Below are 23,970 nucleotides of genomic sequence, written 5' to 3'. Positions count from 1 at the left end.
CTAACGTTAAAATCAGTTTCCTTCCTGAAGAATACATACTAGGAAATACATACAAATAAGGCAGCATAAAGCAATACCTACACATAGTAGGAGGTAACTCTATACTGGCTGAATGAGTGAATGAAGGGATGTTGCTGAATGAAGCCCTTTAGAAACTCAGAGTTAAAAAATGTTTTATCAGAAGACAAGATCAGAGAGGGAGACAAACCATAAGAGACTCTTAACTATAGGAAACAAACTAAGGGTTGCTGGAGGGGAGGCGAGGTGGGAGGATGAGGTAACTGGGTGATGGGTATTAAGGAGGGCACATGATGTAATGAGCACTGAGCATTATATAAGACTGATGAATCACTGAACTCTACCTTTGAAACTAATAATACACTATATGCTAATTAATTGAATTTAAATTTTAAGAAGTTTTATCAAATATCAATGAGAACATAATATATTTAATGGAGGTAATGGAGAATATATCATAATTTTTAATTTTTCATTATCACAGCATATTACTATTTATATTTCCAATGTAATAATTAAATATGTGTGTGTATATATATACCGTTTTAACTTGTTTTTAAAGTATAATGTTATGAATGTTTAGTTAATATTGAATTTACCTAGATAATATATAAGAAAATAGGACTACAGTTTTTAACAGTGCATATGGTATTATTAGTCTCTACCAAAAGAATTTTTAAGCTTTGGTTCTAAGTCAGTTTTATTCAGCTCAAATGCTCTTTGATATCAGTCTGAACGGCTGTTGAATCAGGACACAAAAAGGATGAGAGGCTACTTTTGATCCCAGGTTTAATACTTAATTTTTTTTCTTACCAAAATACATTTGTCAGAAATTTTTATTTCTAGCTGAATATTTGTAACAGTTACTCCTGGCTATTTTGAGAGTGATACCATTTTAACATCTTTATGCCATGTAGTATAGGATATTTTTATAGCATCTGGAAAGACTTGATTGATACACTCAGGATATGGGAAAGGCTAATTTGAGAATTGTCACCAGGAAAAAGAGGTTACAGATGTTGGGCAGGAAAATATAAATGTCCACTTCTATTATTCAGCTCATGCTTTATGAATTACATAACCATTTCTCTACACTTGAATCTTTGTTTTTGAGCCTTTAGCTCCAATAGGCATTTTTCTCTAAAATTAATTTTTAAGAATGAAATTATTAGGCCCAAATATATTAGTATTTTTTAATAACCCATTTTGTATGTTTTTCAAAATGGTTGTACTGATGTACAGTGCTAACTGGGCTTACACTATATGATAGTAAAGGAACAGTTTCTCGGGAGTTATAGAAAAAAAATTAATGTTGTCTAAGGTTATACACCAACTGGAATTCAGAGTACAGTGCACAGATACATAATACTATGTTCCTCAAAAAACTTTAAAACAATTTCAGAAATCTGCCTTGTGCTTGGTTGGCAAATGTGTCATTTATTTATTTATACCCTACCTCATTCCAGAACGTATTTCAAGATGACTAAATACATCTATAACAATGACCCAGAACAAACTTGACAAAGCTGAGTGGAATATACATCAGATTTCTTTCCAAGAGAAAGGGAGTGGAGGAAGCAAAAGCCACTTAAAAGTCCTTTAATTCCAATTTCTATATGGAGCTTGATCCTCCTTAAAGCTGAGATAAAGGCAGAATTAGTCTCCTGGTGTTAACTTTTATATCCCTTTTGGAAAGCAGTTTGGCAACTACAGGCTGAGCCATAAAAATGTGCCCACTCTAATTCACAAATTTAACTTCTAAGAACCCTAAAAAATAAATTATAAATATGAGAACAAAAAATTTTATGCATTAAATGTTCACTACAGTATTGTTTATAATAGTCAAAACCTGGAAACAATCTAAATTTTCATCCAAAAAGGAAAAGAATGATATCTATTTGTTAGGATAGCAATTTGGGTATTAAAATATGGTTATTAATCATTGCAAAAATTAATATAACGTTAAGTGAAAAGGCAGAATATAAAATACCATGTGTGACTATAATTATGTTAAAAGAGAAAAGGATCATGGCCTAAAGAAAAAAAAATGAAGTAAAATAGACTAAAATGTTCAGTTACTGTACTAACATGAGGGGAACTATGGATATATTTTTATATTTGTTTTTATTTACTAAAATTTTATTATGGACTTATATTACTTCCAAATAAATTATGTCAGGAATAATTAAGCCCCTATATCTGAATAATCTCATTTTTATGTTCTAATGCAATATTAAGAAACAGGAAAAAGTGCTGTCAAGAAGTTACCATCTGGTAAGTGTTTGCAATGTGCCATGGCCTATATTAGCCCTCAGCAGGACTGAAGTAGTTTGCCATGGGAAGACTTCTGAGATTAAAGAGAGGAACAAGCATATGAGCAAGGGACATAGTGGAAGCTTATAGGGTTTGAGAATTTGGGAAGAGCCAACAGCCTAAAGCTGAAAATCAAAATGGGGCATAACTTAGGCAATCTTGTGTAAGGATGCCCTAAGGAACCAAGAAGATTCTACATGTATGGAACCAATGACTGTCAGAGGGGATGTGCATACCATAATCTATGCTAGTTTATGCCAAAATTCCACTCCAGCAAAATATAAACAGTCATTGAAATCTGTCTCTACTCTCTCTTATAGATGAGAAATGGAAACAAATGGAAACATAGTAGATGATGGCCCTACCAAGTTGGAATGAAATCACAAAGGATTCTCTTTGAACATGGCAAGAGAGGTCTCTTTTTTTTTTTTTTTTTTGGAAACTTCTGTTTGTCAAAACTTGTGTTCAGTGCTTCATCTATGCTAGTTTATGTAATTCACACAAAACTCTATGAGGTAGGTGATATCATTCTCATTTTACAGAGAAAAGACCTGGATTCCAGAGAAGTCACATATTTTGCCTAGGGGGCACACATCTGGTGGTAGAATTAGGATTTGAACCCAGGTCTGCAAAGGCCAAGTACTTTCTATTATTTCTAGTGGATCTAACAGTGAAATGACCCAGTAGCTTAAGTCCAGTGAATTGTTATTATACTTCCACCCCAAGGCATAGAGCAGAAAAGGTGAAATTCTCTATTTCACTTTCTCTGGAAAGCAATTGAGTTATAACCTGCTAACCTGTAAGTGTTAATATAAAGACCACATTCACCCAACTACATTCAGGATAATTGGAATATGTCTACGTCCAGAGTCAGACAGGCATCTGTAGAGAAAATCTTAGATGTTGCCTCCAGTCTTGCGAAATTCAGAGATACACTGACTCATGTTGACAAAAGTCCAGGTTTCTAGAGCTCATCTGTCCAAATTCAGTCCAAACCAACCCAAGCCAAACTGTGTAAACCAAACCAAAACAAAATAGCTCTTACAAACAGCTGGTGACATTTTTATGCAATGTAGTAGTGCAGAGTATATGGTCAAACAATGAAACAGTTACCGTTTACATACATAGTTGTATTTATGCAGAAGAAAAATATCACACACCAGATACATGTGCTTGTGAATATGTAAGTTCCATATAGTCTTTTTATTTATTACCTGGCATTTTTATCTTTATTATAGATTTTGAAGTCAAAAATGATCTCCTTTTCCTAAAATTATACCACTTCATAATCGATTTCTGCTTTACTCTAAAAGACTTGTTTCAACCTCACAATATTTATTGCCCTTAGCTTTTTTTCTAAATTCCCTACTGAAGTCATGTATTTTTAAAATGCTAACCTAGGGCGCCTGGGTGGCTCAGTTGTTAAGCGTCTGCCTTTGGCTCAGGTCATGATCCCGGGGTCCTGGGATGGAGCCCACATCAGGCTCCCTGCTCAGCAGGAAGCCTGCTTCTCCCTCTCCCACTCCTGCTTGTGTTCCCTCCCTCGCTGGCTCTCTCTGTCAAATAAATAAATAAAATCTAAAAAAAAAAAAAGATTAAACTGCTAACCAAGTCCTGCCTTGTTATTGGTAGATCCACTGAATATTTTCACTTTTTTTAAATTTTATTTTATTATGTTATGTTAATTACCATATGTTACATCATTAGTTTTAGATGTAGTGTTCCATGATTGTGTATAACACCCAGTGCTCCATTCAGTACGTGCCCTCTTTAATACCCATCACCAGGATAACCCATTCCCCCACCCCCCTCCCCTCTAGAACCCTTAGTTTGTTTCTCAGAGTCCATAGTGTCTCATGGTTCGTCTCCCCCTCTGATTCCCCCCCCCGCCACTTTTCCCTTTCTACTATCTTTTTTTTTTTTGAACATATAATGTATTATTGTGTCAGAGGTACAGGTCTGTGATTCATCAGTCTTACACAATTCACAGTGCTCACCATAGCACATACCTTCCCCAGTGTCTATCACCCAGCCACCCCATCCTTCCCATCCTGCACCACTCCAGCAACCCTCAGTTTGGTTCCTGAGATTAAGAATTCCTGTCAGTGAGATCATATGATACATGTCTTTCTCTGATTGACTTATTTCGCTTAGCATAATACCCTCTAGTTCCATCCACGTTGTTGCAAATGGCAAGATTTCGTTTTTTGATGGCTGCATAATATTCCATTGTGTGTGTGTGTGTATACACACACACACACCACATCTTTATCCATTCATCTATTGATGGACATCTTGGCTCTTTCCATAGTTTGGCTATTGTGGACATTGCTGCTACAAACATTGGGTGCTCGTACCCCTTCAGATCACTACATTTGTATCTTTGGGGTAAATACCCAGTAATGCAATTGCTGGGTCATATGGTAGCTCTATTTTCAACTTTTTGAGGAACCTCCATACTGTTTTCCAGAGTGGCCGCACCAGCTTGCATTACCACCAACAGTGTATGAGGGTTCCCCTTTCTCTGCATCCCCACCAACATCTGTCTTTTCCTGACTTGTTAATTTTAGCCATTCTGACTGGTGTGAGGTGGTATCTCATTGAGGTTTTGATTTGGATTTCCCTGATGCCGAGTGATGTTCAGCACTTTTTCATGTGTAGGAAATTTGAATTGACTTAAGAGTTGGTTAGTTTTCTGAAAGCAACAAAATCTAATAAAAGCTTGATTAGGGCAATTTAGGTCACTCTTCTATTACTGAAAGGTAATCACTTTTAATAGACTTACTGTAGTAAAACAGCTGAGAAAGCCTCTCTTCCTGCCTGAAGACCATAACAGCTGACTTCCTTAAAATGTGATCATCACACCTGAAACTATCTATTTTAGTCATAATTGAAATGTGTGACAGGAAAGAATTTAGAAGAGGGAAAAAGCGCGTGTTATTATTAAGCTTCTCTGTGTTGAAACCTCAAGATTCTACTTAGTATCCAGCATGTTGAGGAAGATTATAACCTCCCCTCATTTTTTTTTGCCACTCCCTTCCCTTCTGCCGGTTCTACTGCCCACTCTCAACAATGAAATACAAATGACTATTCATTTACTCATTCATGCATTTGTTCATTCAAGAAGTGTTTATTGAGTGCCTTCTTTGAACCAGGCTAAGTACAATATGCCTTGGATACACAGTTAATAAAAAGGACATGGTCCATCTCTTCATGGAATTTCTAGTTTTCTAAGAGAAGCAGATAATAAATGAGAAAATTAGTATTGGAGGAGGTCATTATGAGGATGTGACCACAGGTTGACCCACAAGCTGGACTTGGGCAATTGGAAGCTCCTCACCCCATCCCCTGTCCTTGGAATGTATATTCTACCCACCATTCCTACAGTGGAAACCATTTTCAAGGATATAGTCTTGAGAGAGCAATGTGTTGCTGAGACCATCTGGGCAGTGTACATGACTGAACCTACTTAAGTCCTCGTATAAACTTTTAAGATTATGGCAGTTGAGTGCAGAGATCTACTGGTCTTGTGAATGCCCAAGACAAACCTTGTATGTAAATTCTCTTGCTTATTAAAAGTGCCACCTACCTAATCTGGAGGGATCTGCTTCTTTCTTCAGTGTCTCCTTGCCCTTTATATGTAGGGGCCAGTTTCAGATTTCACCAGGGAAGCTCCTGAGATTTTGAACCAAAAAGTATTGCAAGTAAATATGCTAAGTCTGTATTTTTTATGAATAATAAATATGAGGTTATTTTAAAAATTGACTTTATTGGTGCATAGTTAATATGCAATAAAATGCATCCATTTTAATTGTATGGGTTTGATGAGTTTTGATAATGGCTAGTCTAATCAAGATATAGAGTATTTTCATAATCCCAGAAAGTTCTCTTGAACTCTATAGTTAATAGTTTCCTCCTCAATCCCAAGCACCCCAAGCAACTGCTGCCTTGCCTTCTGTTAGTTGATATTAGTTTTGCCTATTATAGAATTTCATATAAATGAAAACCTATATACTATTCCTTTGTGTCTGGCTTCTTTCACTCAGAATATTTTTGAGATTTATCCATGTTGTTGCATGGTTCAGTAATTTGTTCCTTTGTGTTGTGGAATAATAAACTGGTTTAGGTATATACTATAATTTATTTATCTAATTGTTAATTAACATTTCAATTATTTTCAATTTCCAAAGCTGCTATGACCATTTGTATACAAGTCTTTGTGTGGGTCTATGTTTTCTTTTCTCTTAATATGTGAAAGTGGAATTGCTGAGCCAAATGGTAGGAGTATGTTTCATTTTAGAAGAAACTGACAAACTGTCTTCCAAAGTGATTATACCATTCTGTCCTCCCACCAGCAATATGTAAGAGTTGGCTCTGTTGTTTCACGTCATTGTCAGCTCTTGGTGATGCCATCTTTTTAATTTTAGCCATTCTAGTAAGTGTGGAGTATCCTGTTAGGTTTTAATTTAAATTTTCTGTTGACAAATGATGTGAAGAACATTGCTTGTGCTTGTTGGCCACTTACATCTTTTGTGAAGGGAATGTGTAAACCTTTTGACCACTTTTAATTAGTTGTTTGCTTCCTTGTTATTGAATTGTAAGAAGTTCTTTAAACAATTTGGATATAAATCATTTGTCACATGCATGTATTGCAAGTATTCCCGCTGCCCCAAGTCATTAGCTGTATTTTTATTTATGTAATGGTAATTCTTTTATGAGAAAAACATTTACTTTTGATGAAGTCCAATTGATGACTTTTGTTTTTTTAAGATTCATGCTTTTTTTGTGTCCTGTCTGAAAAACAGTTGCCTAGGACAAGGTTGCAAAGATTTTCTCCTATCTTCTCTTCAAGAAGTTTCATAACTTTAGCTTTTACATTTAGATTTATGATCCATTTTGAATAAATTTTTGTGTGTAGTGTGAGGTAAAGGTCAAGGATAATTTTTTTTGCCATATGGATATCCAGTTGTCCATTCTAGAATAATTTGTTGAAAATACTAACTTTTCCTCATTGAGTTACTTTCACATCTTTGTTGAAAATTAACAGAGCATTTAAAAGTGGGTTTCTTTGGGCCTATTTTGTTCCATTAAATGATTTGTTTATTCTTATGCCAATACCACATTGTCTTGATCACTGTAGTTTTATAGGAGTCTTAAAATCAGATAGTTTCTCCAACTTCCTTCTTTTAAAAGAAAATTCTCCAGGTTTTTTCTTTTAAAAAAATATTTTGGCTATTTCAGGTCCTTTATATTCTATAAAATTTTACAATAAGTTATTCAATTTCTATTCTTAAAAAAGACTTCTAGGATTTTGATTAGAAATGCATTTAATTTATAGGTCAATTTGGGGAGAATTGACTTTAAAAATATTGAGTTTTCCAATTTATAAACATAGTAAATCTTCTTTCACTTTTCTCTACAATGTTTGTAGTTTTTAATGTACACACCTTGCATATATTTTGTTTTTCAAGATATTGTAATTGGTATTGCATATATCCCACAGCTTTGTTAACAGGTTATTTTAATATTTATCAGACACCAAATAGTTGGCAGGTTTACAGTATCATGGTACATTTGAATATCATATATGAGTCTGGGTGCTTTATGGTTATTTAATAAGCCTACCATCTCAAAGGTGCAGAAATTAAACACATTTCCACTGTTGACATTATACAGATGGAATAAAATTAATTATGTTTTATGATATTTCATTTACTTGTTTGGGCTGGTTATTTCAAAATTTTTTCTATAAATTTTTTTGAAGATTTTATTTATTTATTTGACAGAGAGAGAGACAGCGAGAGAGGGAACACAAGCAGGGGGAGTGGGAGAGGGAGAAGCAGGCCTCCCGCTGAGCAGGGAGCCTGACGTGATGCAGGGCTCGATCCCAGGACTCTGGGATCATGACCTGAGCTGAAGGCAGACACCTAACGACTGAGACACCCAGGTGCCCTAATTTTTTGACAGTGAATCCCACTCTATTAGTAAAACCTTTTGAACACATCCTTACATATATATATATTGGAAAACATTTATATATTATATATACAAAATTTTGTACTGATTTATTATATAAATGACATAAGACAGACATTTTAAAAGGTCAAAATAAAGAGTATACCATATTTTTAAATGTATTATTAGTAGTGATGGCTTTATATTATCATTGGCTGATTTCTTAAAACATGAAATACATGTAGAAAAATTTTCTTTGTTAACTGTGGATTGAAATGCATTGCTTAGTCTTGATCAGTTAAATTTTTTTGGCTGACTTTATGTCAGGTTGGGGTAGGGTGTCCTCATCTTTAATCTTGTATTTTAAACAATGATGAACAGCTGTTCTAGGAGTAGGAGGTGTGTCTTTTCTGCTATTTTTTTTTTTTTAAGATTTATTTATTTGAGAGAGAGACAGAGAGAGAGTGTGGGAGGGAGGAGCAGAGGGAGAGGGAGAAACAGTCTTAGGCAAACTCCATGCTGAGCATGGAGCCCAACACCAGGCCTGATATCACAACCAGAGATCACGACCTGAGCTGAAACCAAGGGTCAGACACTTAACGGACTGCGCCACCCAGGTGCCCCTCTGCTATTCTTTTTGTAGTTTGCTTGTGCTTGTGTAAGTAGCAACAGTCTCAATTTATAATTTATTTGCTGGAATCTTTTTAAGCCAATTGTCCATTTTGTAAAGTTAGGCTTAGCTAAATCTAAATAATTTAATCTGCAAATACAGTAAACCTACTTAAAGTACAACAAGCTGGAAGTCAACAAGTGAATGAAGGACTATGCTGCAGAATTCCCTCCCATCCTTTCATAGGATCCCTTGCTTATGAACTTTACATTAGGTTACCTGACAAACACAGCAAGTGATAATACCAGTTCAGGTATATATTACTAATTAGTTAACCTTAACTTCTTAATTATTTCAATTAAAGTAAGCATTAGTATAAATTGTAATTTTTTCCCTATTCGTCAGTGGATCACCCTGGCATCCTCTGGTGTAAGCATCTCCCTCCTTTTGGGAGAACAGTGGTTTAAGCTGTGTTGCTACCAAGTACACGTCATTGCATGTGATTTCTCTGTCAGCCAACATGTTTCACACAAGAATTAAATAAAAAATAAAAATAAAATAAAACAACATCCTCTGTTCTACAGCAATCTGGCTTAGCCAACTGAATCATGCTATATCCTATTGGTCATAAAATAAGAATGAATTTGGATGCTCTTTGCAATCCTACAAGTTTGGGAATAACAATGTAAAACATGTATGTTTCTGAGGTCACATAAAACTTCAGTGCTTTCTGATTCTACAAATTATTTTACTGGGAAACTTTGGTAAAGCACAAACTTATTTAAATGTATCCAGTTATATCCTAAGTATTTTGTTTTGTGTGTATAAATGTATATATATCCACATCCTCCTGTCCCATTTTACCTTTATGGTGTTCTATACAATTTTTGTGGTAGAAAATTCAGAACAATTACAGGACGTGGTTCCTGGTTTCAGTGTCCTTCCCATCTTCATGGCAAGCTGAGAGGTTTATGAGTGAGGTAACTATAGAACAACAAAGGACAGAATATAAGTAGTGTCCAAACAGCTTCTCATTCCTGCATCAAAACTAAACGCAAAACCCTCCTAAGTACGACGAGAGAGGAGTTTAGGATGAAAATATCCTGGTGAGAAGCACAAGGGCCCATCCTTGTGCTTCTCCATACATCCCTCCAATGTATGTCTCTGCCCATACATTGGAGGATTGGGTTTTGTTTTAATTCAGACTAATATTCCATGAGTGTGACAACACAGAACAGGAGTACTATGTGAGATCAGGGAAGGGAGAGATGAGTATGGATCGAAACCAACCATGGAATTAGGAGAGGAGAGATGCTAAACAATGCTAATTCTCCTCATGCTCTACCATTCTTATTTTAACTGGATCTTTTTTGACGCTGAGCAATCTTCTGATTAATTTGTTGATTCTCTTGAATAGGGATTGGCAAACTATGGCCCACAGGCCAAATACAGCATGCCACATGTTTTTTGTAAGTTCCAAGAGCTAAGAAAAATAATAATTCATGTTTGCAATAATAATTCATATTTGCAAAAATAATGTGAAATTGAAATTTCATCTTCCACAAATAAAGTTTTATTGGAACACAGTCACACTCATTTGTCTACATATCGTCTATAGCCACTTTCACTGCAGAACTGAGTAGTTGTAACAGAGACTTTGTGGTACACCAATCCTAAAATATTTACACTTTGGGCCTCTACATATACAGTTAGCCATCCATATTTTAGATAGTTGCCTGACCTTTCTGGCTTAAACAAATGTTATTTTCTTGGAGGAGACAGGAAGAGAACTAATATTTATAGGGTCTTCATTTGCTAAGTAAGGTCACCCATTTACTAACAACCCAGGTAGGTAGACATTAACACTCCATTTCAGAGATTAAGGAACTGAGGTTCAGAGAATCTAAACAGTTTAAAAGATTGTGTAGACTACATGTTAACTAACTAGAATTTACGTAAAGATTTGGAAGAAAAAAAGAGGAAAAGAAAAATGAAAGAAAAGCACTTTGTAAACTGCAAAAAAAAAAGATTCTGTAGGTAGTTGATTTTGGAGCCAGGCCTCAAATAAATGCTTTACTGTATCATGTTACTAGGTCATTACTCCTCTTTGCCTAAGAAAGTAGATTTGTTACGCCAATTCAAAAGCAAAGAGGAAAAGAATTGCAGGCTTGTGGGGAGTTAGCCATTCAGTGAGTAATTGGTCACCAGTGTTGGAACCTGGTATACCAACGAATATCTCAGAAAGACGGACTCTGAGCCTGTGGCAGGAAGGTAGCCTTGGGTACTTTTCAATGGTAAGTGGATACTTGCCCAATAGACTCTTTGTCCTAAGGATAAAAACTCTTATCAGTAAGACCAAAATAATTTATAAGGTGCTCGCTTCGGCAGCACATATACTAAAATTGGAACGATACAGAGAAGATTAGCATGGCCCCTGCGCAAGGATGACACGCAAATTCGTGAAGCGTTCCATATTTTATCTCAGATCTGTACCTCTGAAACAAATAATGCAATATATGTTAAGAAAAAAAAAAAAAGAAGAAGAAGAAGGTAGCGGGAGGGGAGGAATGAAGTGGGGGAAATCGGAGGGGTAGACGAACCATGAGAGACGATGGACTCTGAAAAACAAACTGAGGGTTCTAGAGGGGAGGGGGGTGGGAGGATGGGTTAGCCTGGTGGTGGGTATTGAGGAGGGCACATTCTGCATGGAGCACTGGGTGTTATGCACAAACAATGAATCATGGAACACTTCATCTAAAATTAATGATGTAATGTATGGGGATTAACATAAGAATAAAAAAAATAATAATTTATAAGAAAGTATCTTTCTATACTATTTGAATAAATCTTTATTACATGAAAGAATATGAACCTTAAGCTGTATTCAACAAATCTTCCTGATTTTCCAATGAGTGATTAAAGCAGCTCAGTTTAAGTCACTCTCTGTTTTCTTTTTTAATACCTGCTGATAGTATAGCAGCAGCTGCAGTAGTAGGAATCTGTTGAAACAAATTATATTTCTCATCGATTGATCTCCAAAGGCATGCTTCCTAGTTTTAGAAAATTCACTGAAAATTTTATAGTGCTTTAAATGAAGGGAGATAAAACACAAAGAATGGGATTATATCTTTATGTGGTGGCTGAACCAAATTGCAATATAGCTTAAATATTAATTTTAACTCTCTCTCTGATCCAAATCATCACAGCCCAATAGATAATCAGGCAAATGAACTAATACTTAAGTTACTAAAAATAAATGTTGGCCATATTGTAACCTATTCTTTTTTTGCAAGTTGCTATGATCCAAGTTTCATTTGGAAGAAATAAAATGTCTCTCTGTATTGCTGTCAATAGATTCCTTAACCCTACCATTATTTTTCTCAAATTGTTTTTAGGTCAACTTTCTCTCACTATATTGCTTTTCCTACCCAGAAAAAAAAAAAAAATGTGCACGTGCTTATTATCTTCTGTTTATTTGCTTTATTCCTGTTCTGTTCCCATGCCTCCCTACAGGCAACCCAAAGTGCCCCACCCCCCATGCCATTGTATCCTGCCTTGGGAAGCTAACTGTGATGGAAGTTGCCACATTGACAGGACTGTGGTGCATCTAGAAATCAGGACAAAAGCCATGATTCCAGGCACACTAAGAGGAAGTTGCTCAAGATCAGATGGTAACAGATGGCAGAGTGGACACTAAAGATGGAAGGTTTAAGGATGGAGGGTTATTTATTGTATAGGGTCACCAAAGAGAAGCTGTGACAAAGATAGGTCTTCTCTTCCATTTAGTAATATCTAAAGAAGCCAAATGGAAACAACAAACAACACAATGAAAAGCCAACACTAAGTGAACATATTGATAATTGTGCTCTTTTAACACAGTAAAATTTCCTACGTCCATTAAAATGGTAATTATAAGTCCATGCTCAATAGATGATCAAACTGAATTGGACAACATATATGGGATGGTGTAAGTAAAAATAGCAGATTTCAAAGTAGAGTTCTTGGATTACAAGAATGCTACTAAGCTGGATAATTTAGCCAGACAGAGAGGGAGAGAGAAAGAGAGAAGCAGGGGGTTGGGGAGGATTGAGAGAGAGAGAGAGACAGAAAAGATAAGGAAAGATAAAAATAGGGTTTCAAAAGACAGGAGAAAGGACAGTTCCAGTGATCTGGAAATCAGAAACTAACATTCAATGCTGGGGAGAGCAGACAACAAATACTTTGAACAAAGAGGCTATGAATGAATGAATATATTCTACTTTTATGAAGGTTGGGAGGTATACCTAGAGAACTTCATTACGCTATAACTAGTCTTTTTTTTTTTTTTTTTTAAATACCATTTGCAGGGAGCTTTCTCATCATTTTACTAGTTGGGAAGATATATGAATAATATATTTTAAATTACTAAAAAAATGTTACCTCAGATATAAACTGCCGCATAGCGTGCTTGTCAAGAGACGAAATGATTGATTAGAGTCCAATAAGTTGGAACAAAGGCCCAAAGGGGCTGCATGGCCAGGCACTGGCAAGAAGTGCGGGCGCTGAGGTGAAGCCCTGAGTCTGTCTGGGTGGATTCTTGGTTTTATTCTCGTATAGTAGAATGTAAAGTATGTGCATAGAACGCAAGGAGGGAAAAACAACCCAAGAAAGTAATCACATGAGGGACTGCAGGAAACTGTATACGTGCCTATTAGCGCAGATCCTAGTGAGGCATATCCAAGGGGTTTCAGGGGATGGGAGAACTGAGGTCAGCAGGCCTATCTTATCCACCATCGTTGCTGTTTGCAGCATGTACCGATGGCGGGAATGCCACAGGCATAAAGCTGTTGCCATTTGCGCGTGTTCCTCTTCTTACTGTCTACAGTCTTTTACCCACTGAAGTCCTGCTCTCTCTCCCACAATAAACACCATTCTTCACATCTTACCTTCATAAACCTGGAAGTTGAAAAGTGATCTTTGAGTCATATCAGATTCAGTGATTGCAGTTTTTCAATGAAAAACAAAATGGCACCAGTAGAAATGGAAAGTCACAGCTACTTAAAAAGTGAAACACAAGGATTCCAAAGACTAAAACGTTTTCTTCTCTTATTTTTTACATGTATAAAGTTGCTGTCAAGCCTGTTAAAATTTACAAAGTTTCAACTTTGTTTTTGGACTTTACCATGCTTTTGTAATTTTATAGAACTATGCAATGTGACAATTGAAAATAAAAATATATACTTGAGGCATAGAATGTTTTAGGGGTATTAGCACTCTTTGAATAGAAATTAAAGTGTGGGGGCGCCTGGGTGGCTCAGTTGTTAAGTGTCTGCCTTCGGCTCAGGTCATGATCCCAGGGTCCTGGGATTGGGCCCCACGTCGGGCTCCCTGCTCGGCGGGAAGCCTGCTTCTCCCTCTCCCACTCCCCCTGCTTGTGTTCCCTCTCTCGCTGTCTCTCTCTCTCTGTCAAATAAATAAATAAAATCTTAAAAAAAAAAAAAAGAAATTAAAGTGTGTTTTCCCTTATAATAAAACATCTGGGTTGCAGGCAAATTGGACTATTGCTGATTATTAGGATAAACTATAAAAATAAGAGTTTATTTTGGAGATTTTCATTCTTCTGCTCAAATCAGATTGGTGGCTCTCTAAGTCTGCTATCAAACTGCCATCCTGGGATATTTTCCCATTACCTTGGATATCGAATGGTCTCTTTCCTTATTCAATTACCCTGTTTCCTTGGTCCCACATCCTCCTTTTACTTGGTGTACTTTCTGGGTTTATATTTGGATATAAAACAATCAAATCAGCCCAAATAAAACAGGTTCAAGTTTGAGATATTTTAAATGTTTAATAATAATCGATATTTAAAATCAATCTTTAAAATGATTACTAGATTTACCGTACATTAATTTGGTTAATGTGAGTGACCCACACACCACAGATTCCATTTCTCATGCTTTTGATTGTTGGTTCTAGGTTAATGGCGGAAATTTTCCTTTCTTTTTCATCTTTATTTTGCAGTTCATTTTGTAAATTTCCTTGCCCTTTTTCAGTGATACTAGTTAGAGTCACTCATGCAATACTAAGGTTACCAGAGTTCTTTTCCTTGTCTCTTAATTTCCCTGTAGGAGTATAAGAATAAATCCACCCTAAACAAAAAGCCCAAGATTCTTAACAATTACATGATTTTTATTTTTTCTTCTCATTTTCTTTTTGAAGATTTATGTATTTATTTTAGATGGGGGGGTTGGAGGGGCAGAGGGAGAGGGAGAGAGAATCTTGAGCAGATTCCACGCTGAGCATGGAGCCCAATGCGGGGCTCAATCCCACGACCCTGAGATCACAACCTGAGCTGAAACCAAAAGTCCAATGCTTAACTGACTCCATCACCCAGGTACTCCTCTTTTCTTTATATCTTTAAGTAACTTACAAATTCTGGCTCTTCTTTCTTTATAACATCTACAGAAACCTACTCCTCCCTTGTTTTTTTTTTTTTTTCCCTTCCCTCAGGGGTGTGTTGGATGAGTACATTTTGAGACAGAAACTTGGTAATTAATTTCTGGAAATAGCCTGATTCATATTCATATAAAAGTAAATGTACAAAGTTGACAATTATTGATAATCTTCTCTTCAAGTATGGTTGGTCCCTTAGTCCATGTAGATGACCAGGCTATTCAAACTTAGGTGATTGATTTTCTCCAAACATTCATGTTTGTTTTCTCCAAACATTCAGCAAACATAAAGGAATAAGCAATTGCTTGGCTGAGTTGGAATCATCTTAAATACACATTTAACTATTATTATTTTTAATAGAATCTTTATTCTACTTTCAGAGGTAGCTGCTGCCAATACTGTTTAAATATTGTGAAGTATTGTAGGCTTAATCCACATACTTCCTTTTAACAAAAAACCAAGAATTTTAGACGTGTGATGGAGGGAACTGAATAAGAATGCTGGTATTTTTTTGTGTAGCTTTTATGTATAGACCATTATGGTAGGACCTTTCTTATTTTGCACCTACTAGAATGGGAACTATGTGGACGCAAATTTTGTTTTGTTAACTACTATATCTTAGGTGCTTTGGATAGTGCCTGACACAGAATGGGTTCTGAATGAAAGACTGTTTAATCCTGATGACAGCCATTTGTGTGATTTTATCAGAAAGTTTAAGTTGTTTGCTTTCATTCTCATAGCTAATAGTAATAATTAATAGGTATGATTCAAATTCACATCCATACGACTCCAAGTTTATGCTTTTAAAAATTAAACTGGACTTAATTGAAAACTTTTCCTGTTTAGAATCGTGCCTTTCACATGGTAATCACGAAACACAGGAAAATGTTGAATGTGTGCAAAAGTGAAAAAAATAAACAAAAGAAGGGGCCCTTATGTAACTTCAAGTACTTTTTTTGTTTTTGTTTTTGTTTTTGTTTTTTCAAGTACTTCATTAGCTTTCCTCAGGATTATATCTTTTGCCATGGCTTGACATAGAACTTAATGCTTGTTTTAAAATTTTCTCTAAACACAATCTACCCTATTGTCTTTTTTGTGAGTCTTAGAAGAGTTGCCAAAGGGTGTGGTTTTCAGTGGTTAAGTTTTCAGAAATCATTCATGTTGTTTACTTCAGCTCTCATTGTAATTAAACAATGATCTGCTTTAGACATTATCACTTGACAAGCACTATTGAAAATACTATATCTACATCCGATAAAATGCAAAATTCAAAAAAACTATCACTTATTTCAGAAATTCCCAATACAGCTTCTTTCAGTAGCTTGAATAAATTCGAATGGATGGGTACATGCAAATCCATTCCTCGTGGTATTTAATGTGATGAGCAGAACCTATTACCCTAAAAGAAATCCTAATTAAAATTCCGTTCCTAGCTTAGCTTTGTTTTTTTTTTTCAATCACACACAGAAATTTCACTTTTGGAGGTAGTACAGTGTTATCCTATAAAGAACAATGGACATGGCAAAGCTGACCTGTATCTGAGTCATAGCTTGACCAATCCAACAGCTATGAGAACTTGAGTAAGTCATGCAATTTCTCTGAGCCTAAATTGATCCACATAGTGAAATGAGGAAACTGAGGAGCAATAAAGTAAATAACTTGCTCAACTTAGGTCAGCAGTTTGGAAGTGACAATGAAAGAATTCCATCCCATAGTCTGAATCCACACGACATATCTCTAAGTGTTAACTTGTCACCTGTACTGAGCTCAACAAGAAGAAACAGAAATATGGAGAAATAACAAAAATGTTCTCAGTCCTAAAATAGAGGTATGCAGATGGAGCCATGGGGATAACAAGTAAAAGAGCATGCTTCTCAGTGAAGCATTTGACTTAAGCCTTGAAGTGTGAGAAGTGTTAGCCTAAAGCCTATTTGCTATTCTAGGATGCATAAAATGATATATTCTCTGGAATATTGGAAGCTAAAAAAGGTGAAGGAGGGAAAAAAGTCCGTAGGCCTACAACAATAAAAATAGTTGGCTGCTTTGAGGGAACTACAGTATTTGCGTGTGGTTCTCATTCTAGGAAGAGGTTAAAATTGAGCCTGGGGAGGTAGGTCAGGGATGGATCACAAAGGGCCTTCTGATCCAGGCTAAGGAATTTGTGCTTTATTTTGGATACTCTGCAGGGAGCTATTTTTAAAAAGGTACTGTTATTAAGTTTGAGTGTTAGAATGATCACACTAGCAGCAGAACAGGGGATAGATTGGAAGAGGTGGGGCAACCAGGTAGGAGGGCAACCAGTTGCAATTCAACCAATAATTGAATTGCAAAGTGATAAGGGCCCAAAATAAGGCTGTGGAAATTAAGAGGAAGATAGAATTAAAAACTTATTTAGACGATCAAATGTAAAGGATCTGGAGAGCCACTTGGATGCAAGTTTTGAAGGAGAGAGCTGAAGTTTAGTTTTCCAGATTTCTAATCTCAGAGACTGAGTGTATAATGATGACATTTACCACACTATAGAAATCAAGGACCAGATAGATCTTAGAGAAAAGATAATGCATTCAAATCTGAACACAAGAAGTTTAAGGTCTCTATGAGATGGCAGATAGCCCAAAGGCAGTTGAATATGTAGATCTGGAGCTAAGGAGCGAGTTTTGGGCTGGAACTATGGATTTGTTACTTAAAGCCAAGAAAATGGTTAAGAGAAATTGTATATAGTAATAAGAAAAGAAAAGCCACACATTCAGCTCTAGGGAACACTGGCATTTAAGGAGCAGTCAAACAAAGAAGAGAAGGCTTCGTAAAGACTAAGAGTGTGACCAGAGAGAAGAAAACAGAAGAGATTTCTGTTCAACAAGAAGGGAGGAGAGAATTTCATAAGAGAGGTGTGACCAATAGTGTAAAATGTGTTTCAAGGCTAATTTTGTTAAAGGCAGAAAGTGATCATTGAATTTGGTAATATGGATGCTATCTTTCACTTATTCACTCAACCAGTATTTAATGAGAGATTAGCATGTGTCAGGTGCAATGCAAGACATTGAAGATACTATATTAGCAGAGGAGATACTTTCCTTTGTGTTCATGATGTTTGGTCTAATGGTGTTTATCAAGTAATCTTTCAGGTAACCACCCAGAATCAAGAAACACCAGCCTGGATAGTGGGAATTGTAAGAAGAGAGGTCCCCGGGAGAGGCCATCTTTGAATTGGCTTTCACACAAGCTGGTCTAAAGAGTACAAAATAATTTCTGATGGTTAAAGTTCAAGTAAGACTTTTCCTGTCATCATCTTTCCTCTTTTCTATCAGTGCCTTCCTCCTCCCATTCAGGCACAATGGGAGAAGGAAGAGGATTGAAGCAAGCCCTAGTTGAGGGGGGAGAGAATGTTTAGTGATAAAATAAAATCTGGAATTTTGATTAGTATCTTGGACATTCTAACTATTGAATAGAGATTGGGTTTGAGACCTCAAGCTATAGCACAGCCATCTATTACTTATATTAAGCAGAAAAGTCATGGAATTGGTCAAAGTTTTCCTCGAAGGGCAGGGGGAAATTACCCTGAAGGAATTTCAAAGTTACCCATGGAAGACAAAAAAATAAAGTTACCTTTGCTTTTATGTCAGGACTTAAGAACTAGGAGGGGTAGCAGCAAATTGAAGAGATAAGAGGTGGAAGTGAAAATAAGTGGGTGGCGCTTTTCCAAATATACTTAAGGTATAGAATGAAAAGGAAGCTGGCTATGGCAAATTTTCTTTTTGAAATATTGGAAAAAACCTGAGCATATTTATATGCTAAGGGGAAAAGTAAAGACATATTGATAAAGAGAGATTGAATAATTCTTATATGTTTATGAGTTCTTGAGTAACCTAGAATATGTGATTAAGCAAAATCCCTCATTCCTGGATCATGAATGTTAGCAACATAATCCAGAAACTGTGTGGTTTCTTTACTTTATAAATTACTTTTTTTCCCCAAGTACTCAATTTTATTCTTTGTCATTTGCAAGTCAAAGAATTCACCATTCCTGGTAAAATTACTCTAATTTAACAGTGACTTGGAACTTAACTTAGAATCTTAGAGGAATGAATAAATGTGTAAGCTCTATGACAAACTGTTTTATTTACATTTACTATATAAATTTTTTGGACTTCTGCATTCCCAGCAGCTGTAACAGTACCTGATGCATAGTATACGCTAAAACATATTTGGTGAGTAGCAGAAACCTACAATATTGGGTGAATAGTGAGCTTGAAAAGTCCCACATAGAAAACAGTAATACTAGGTCACAGCATGTTTGAGTCAGTTTTAAAGATCAGAAATCAGTAAGCCTGAAAAGGCTTTATGTAGTTATTGATTTTTTTTTAGGTTTTATTTATTTGAGAGAGAGCACGAGCAGGGGGAGAGGTAGAGGGAAAGAGAGGAATGAGCAGACTCCCCAATGAGCAGGGAGCCTGATGCAGGGCTCCATCCCAGGACCATGGGATCATGACCTGAGCCAAAGGTAGACACTTAACCAACTGAGCTATCCAGGTGTCCCTGTTGTTGTTTTAATGCACACAATTTAACAAAATGAGTATTATCGTGAACTATAGGGACAAAGAATTCTGACGTTGGAAATTATGGGCTGAATTCAGCAAAGAGATCATGATTACCGACTTTTTATTGTATAGTTTCACCCTTTGCATTTTTAGCATGTAAATGGCATCCTTATTTATTATCATCAGCTATTTTCAAAATTTAACCACAGTTTTAATAATTATTATATTTATAGAAAACTGACAAACTAGATGCATGTTACAGTTATAGGTTTTTTATACATAAAGTGATAATTGCCATAGGAAAACTTATATTTTGCATATAAATGAACAAAGCACAAGGGTGACACTTATTTCTTAAGATTTAGGATGTGAAAAGTAGCTGGTTAGGACATTCAGCTTCTGTACTTAACAAGCCTTTCAATAAGATCACCCTAATGTTTCCTATATACTAAACAATAATTAGATAAGAATAGGAAATGTAAATTGTACATTATTATTAGGTGCAATTGTTAAATTATTTTCTGTAGCACTACTTATTTAGGTAAGATTTTAAGCAGTGGTCTATCCTAGGAGAGTATCTCTGAAGAAGAGATACACTTCTTCCTTTAGTCATTTAATTTCTCTTTTGAGGTGCACCATTTATAGTCTGGATCTTGTATATTCTAAAGCTAACTTGAAGAATATGTAGGGACATGCAGATTATTTAAGCTCATGTGTGCTTTTGTTGACATTTTCAAGATTCCTCCTCTTTCTTCCCCTATGTCTGTTTTCCTCTCTCCTACTGATGCTTTCCAAAATCATCTCCCAAATAAACTATACTAAAATTCTTGCCTCAGGGTCTACTTTTAAGGAAACAAACCTAAGACATAGATATTCGTAATTGGAATTTACATGATAAAATATATAAGGCAAAGAGCATTCAAATCTATAGGCATCAGTTGGAAAGAGTAATAATGATGATAAACATTACTGCCAAATTATTGAATGTTGTTGAGTAATTATGTGCCAATGATGAGTCTAAATATTTTTACGTATTAATGCAATCTTCCCAACATTTCTTCTTATGAGGTAATTGTATTATCATCCCCATTTTATAAATGAAGATACTAAGGCTTAAAGATAGTAAGCCACTTTATTTTGGTCCCGTAACTAGTAATTATTGGAGTCAGGATTTGAAGCCCATGCTCTTAATTATCACTTGGGAGAAAGTCCCCACAGATTGCAAATTACTTAAAAAAAATAAGGTCCTCTCTGAATACATATATATCATTGTAAAATATAAGTATTATTTTTATATTTCATTTGTTCTGAACCTTAATTGACATTAGGTTATGTTGCTGGAAGTTTCATGATAAATAGTAATAAAGATTTTGTTTTCTTTAAAAAGCTGAGGGTTTTGTGGGAAGAATGGGATGGGGGCATGGGGTGGCCGGGGGATGGGTATTGGGGAGGGTGTGTGTTGTGATGAGCACTGGGTGTTATATGCAACTAATGCATCATTGAACATACATTAAAAATTAATGATGTGTACTATACAGTGGCTAACTGAATATAATAATAAGTAAATACATAAATAAATAAATAAAAAGGATTGAATTTTGACCATGGACAATAGTGACCACTGTAAAGAATTCTTCAAAAGGACAAATGAAACTTGAAGCATGGTAGTCAAATGAATCATCCACCACCTGCGGACTTACTCAGGAATTCCTAAGACCAGAAGGCTTGAGTCCAATAAGTTGAAGAAATAAAGTGATAAATCTTTTGGAGAAGAATCTTATTTCTGGTTTGTTTTAAAAGGAGGAGGAGTTTTTATTATTATTATTTTTTAAAGATTTATTTATTTGAGGCAGAGAGAGAAAGAGAGTGCACGAGTAGGGTGAAGGGTAGAGGGAGAAGCAGACTCCCCACTGAGTGGGGAGCCCAATGTGGGCTTCGATCCTGGGACTCCGGGCTTAACCAACTGAGCCACCCAGGCACCCAGAGTTTTTATTTTCTATAAAAATGGAGCCAGTGGTCTATACTAAAAAAATTCAGAGTTAAATTCATATTTGTTAAATGGCAAAGAACCTGGCCTTCTTTGCTGTCACTAGTTTAAAATTAACCAGACAGGATTGTGGAATCATAGGAGGAAATGATGAAAATGGAAATAAAAGGAAGTTTTTCAAGATCTAAAAAATCCCCTAGCTTCTGAAGATTTAATTGTACTTAGTAAATATCTTTGATACATACTAAAAAAAATTAAAACCACATGTGTTTATTTTGATGATAGCATCATTATGGTGAAAAAAAGGTACCATTTTGAAGAGCTTAAGCACTAATACTGGAAAGTATTTGATTAAGCTGCTCTTTCTGTACAGTGAAGTTGCCTTTTCATGACTCTACTTTTTCTTTCTCTCTTTTCCTTTTTCCTTCCTTCCTTTCTCCCTTCCTTCCTTCTTATTTTCCTCTTCCCTCCTTTCCTTCCTTCCTTCCTTCTTTCCTTGGGAAATAAATGACACAATTTTGTTTTACTTATGGCCAAGTTTAGATATACCTATTTCCCCAGATATACCCGAAGTCAGAAAACAAAGACAACTCTTCATTTTCTTTAGATTTGTTATAATTCTGCAAGTAACAATTATAAAATACAAAGTCAATATTTAAAAATTGAAATGTGTAGTTTATTTTCTCAGGGAAGGAATAAATACCAGGAAAATAGCATACTTAGATAAAAGTGCAGTGAACTTATCTATATGAAATCTGCCAACAAATATCTTATTTAGTGATTATAATTTATTTGCAAAAATAATTTGATCTTCTGTAAAAACAAAGAGCAAATATATCTCTCTAGTCTTAAGTAATGACTCTTTTGTCACACTTTGCTTATTATAGTTACATACATATTTGTCAGCCTAACTAAATTTTGATCTTCTCAGGTGTGGTATCATTTAATTATTCAATGAATATTTATTGTATATCTACTATGTGACAAATTATGTGCTAAGCTTAGGGATACAGGGACAAATGAGATAAGGCCTCTGTCCTTACAGAACTTGGAAAAATAGAGTCAGAGTGAAAGGTAATATGATCAATGCCATGATTACTGTCAGCTAGAATGTAAAAATGTACAAATTTATATGAATTTAAAAAGATGATATAAATTTAGTCCATTATAGGATTCATGAAAAATACCTTACATATTATATAATAAAACAAAAATCTTGATCTTAGGAAGATTTTATTGAATTTGTATGTATATAGCAAATTCTAGTGCAACTTCTCTAGCAAATTTTATCAGGACATAAAGTTAGTTGAGACCAAAAATATTCAGCATGGCTTATCCAGTTTTGCTAAAGGGACATATTAAATCTTAAATCTATACCTGGTGGTATGCTTTACAGAGACTGTTTTTAACTACAACTTTATATTTCAAAAAAGAATGTGTTGAAAGTGGAGAAGCCAAATATTCAGTTGGTCTATTTCCTTTAGCACTCTTACCAGTGCATAACATTTTGTGTGTTTTTTTAATGCATAAGATTTTGATTATCTGTGAAACGAATTCAGAACAAACAAGCCACAGGGAATCAGATGAACTCTTTGTTTCATTCATGGGGCTGAATTTCTATAGATAGAGTATGCAAATAATGCATTCAAGTTAAGTTCTTACCAAGAAGGGAGGAGATTATCCATAGAATGGTAGAAGAAATAAAGCATTATCACAATACATTTCTGGGATCTAAACTCCTGGAGGGGCAGGCATCATATTTTTGCTCTTTACGTATCTATCCCCACAGCATTTAGCATAGCACTCATTGTGTTAGGTGCTCAACAAATACTCGTTGAATGACGATCAGTATTTCACTTTACAGATGTAGAGGGTATACTTCAATTTACTTTGTACCTGGTCACTTCATCTGTGCTCCTCCATCATTGGCATTGATGTGATGTTAGTGATTTTAACTGTACTAGGTTACTACCTTAGCTCACTTCTTTTACTTTTTGTAGGCCCTTCAAGTCCTGTGATAACAGAGGGTACAGATTGTAGTATGTCTAACTCATGAGATTTTGTAAATACCATCATACCTTCTGGAGTTGTGGGATTATGGCTTTGGAGGACTTTAA

General features: G+C 35.5%; 1 long non-coding RNA gene and 1 other non-coding gene across 2 annotated transcripts in view; both read left to right on the top strand.

Moving 5' to 3' along the window:
* The window catches only part of LOC129045776 (uncharacterized), a 305,866-nt gene that overhangs the window by 48,012 nt on the left and 233,884 nt on the right, over positions 1-23,970 (top strand). The window lies entirely within an intron of this gene.
* LOC123845046 (U6 spliceosomal RNA) lies at positions 11,269-11,375 on the top strand. The gene has a single exon (XR_006790896.1). It is a non-coding gene; the product is annotated as a U6 spliceosomal RNA (small nuclear RNA).

This window comes from Mirounga angustirostris, unplaced genomic scaffold (assembly GCF_029215605.1).
Source record: "Mirounga angustirostris isolate CCGP_5_RB_7025 unplaced genomic scaffold, mMirAng1.0.hap1 SCAF_5, whole genome shotgun sequence".
Classification (NCBI taxonomy): Eukaryota; Metazoa; Chordata; class Mammalia; order Carnivora; family Phocidae; genus Mirounga; species Mirounga angustirostris.
The sequence above is the reverse complement of the archived record's forward strand: the minus strand, read 5'-3'. Positions and strand labels throughout refer to the sequence as shown.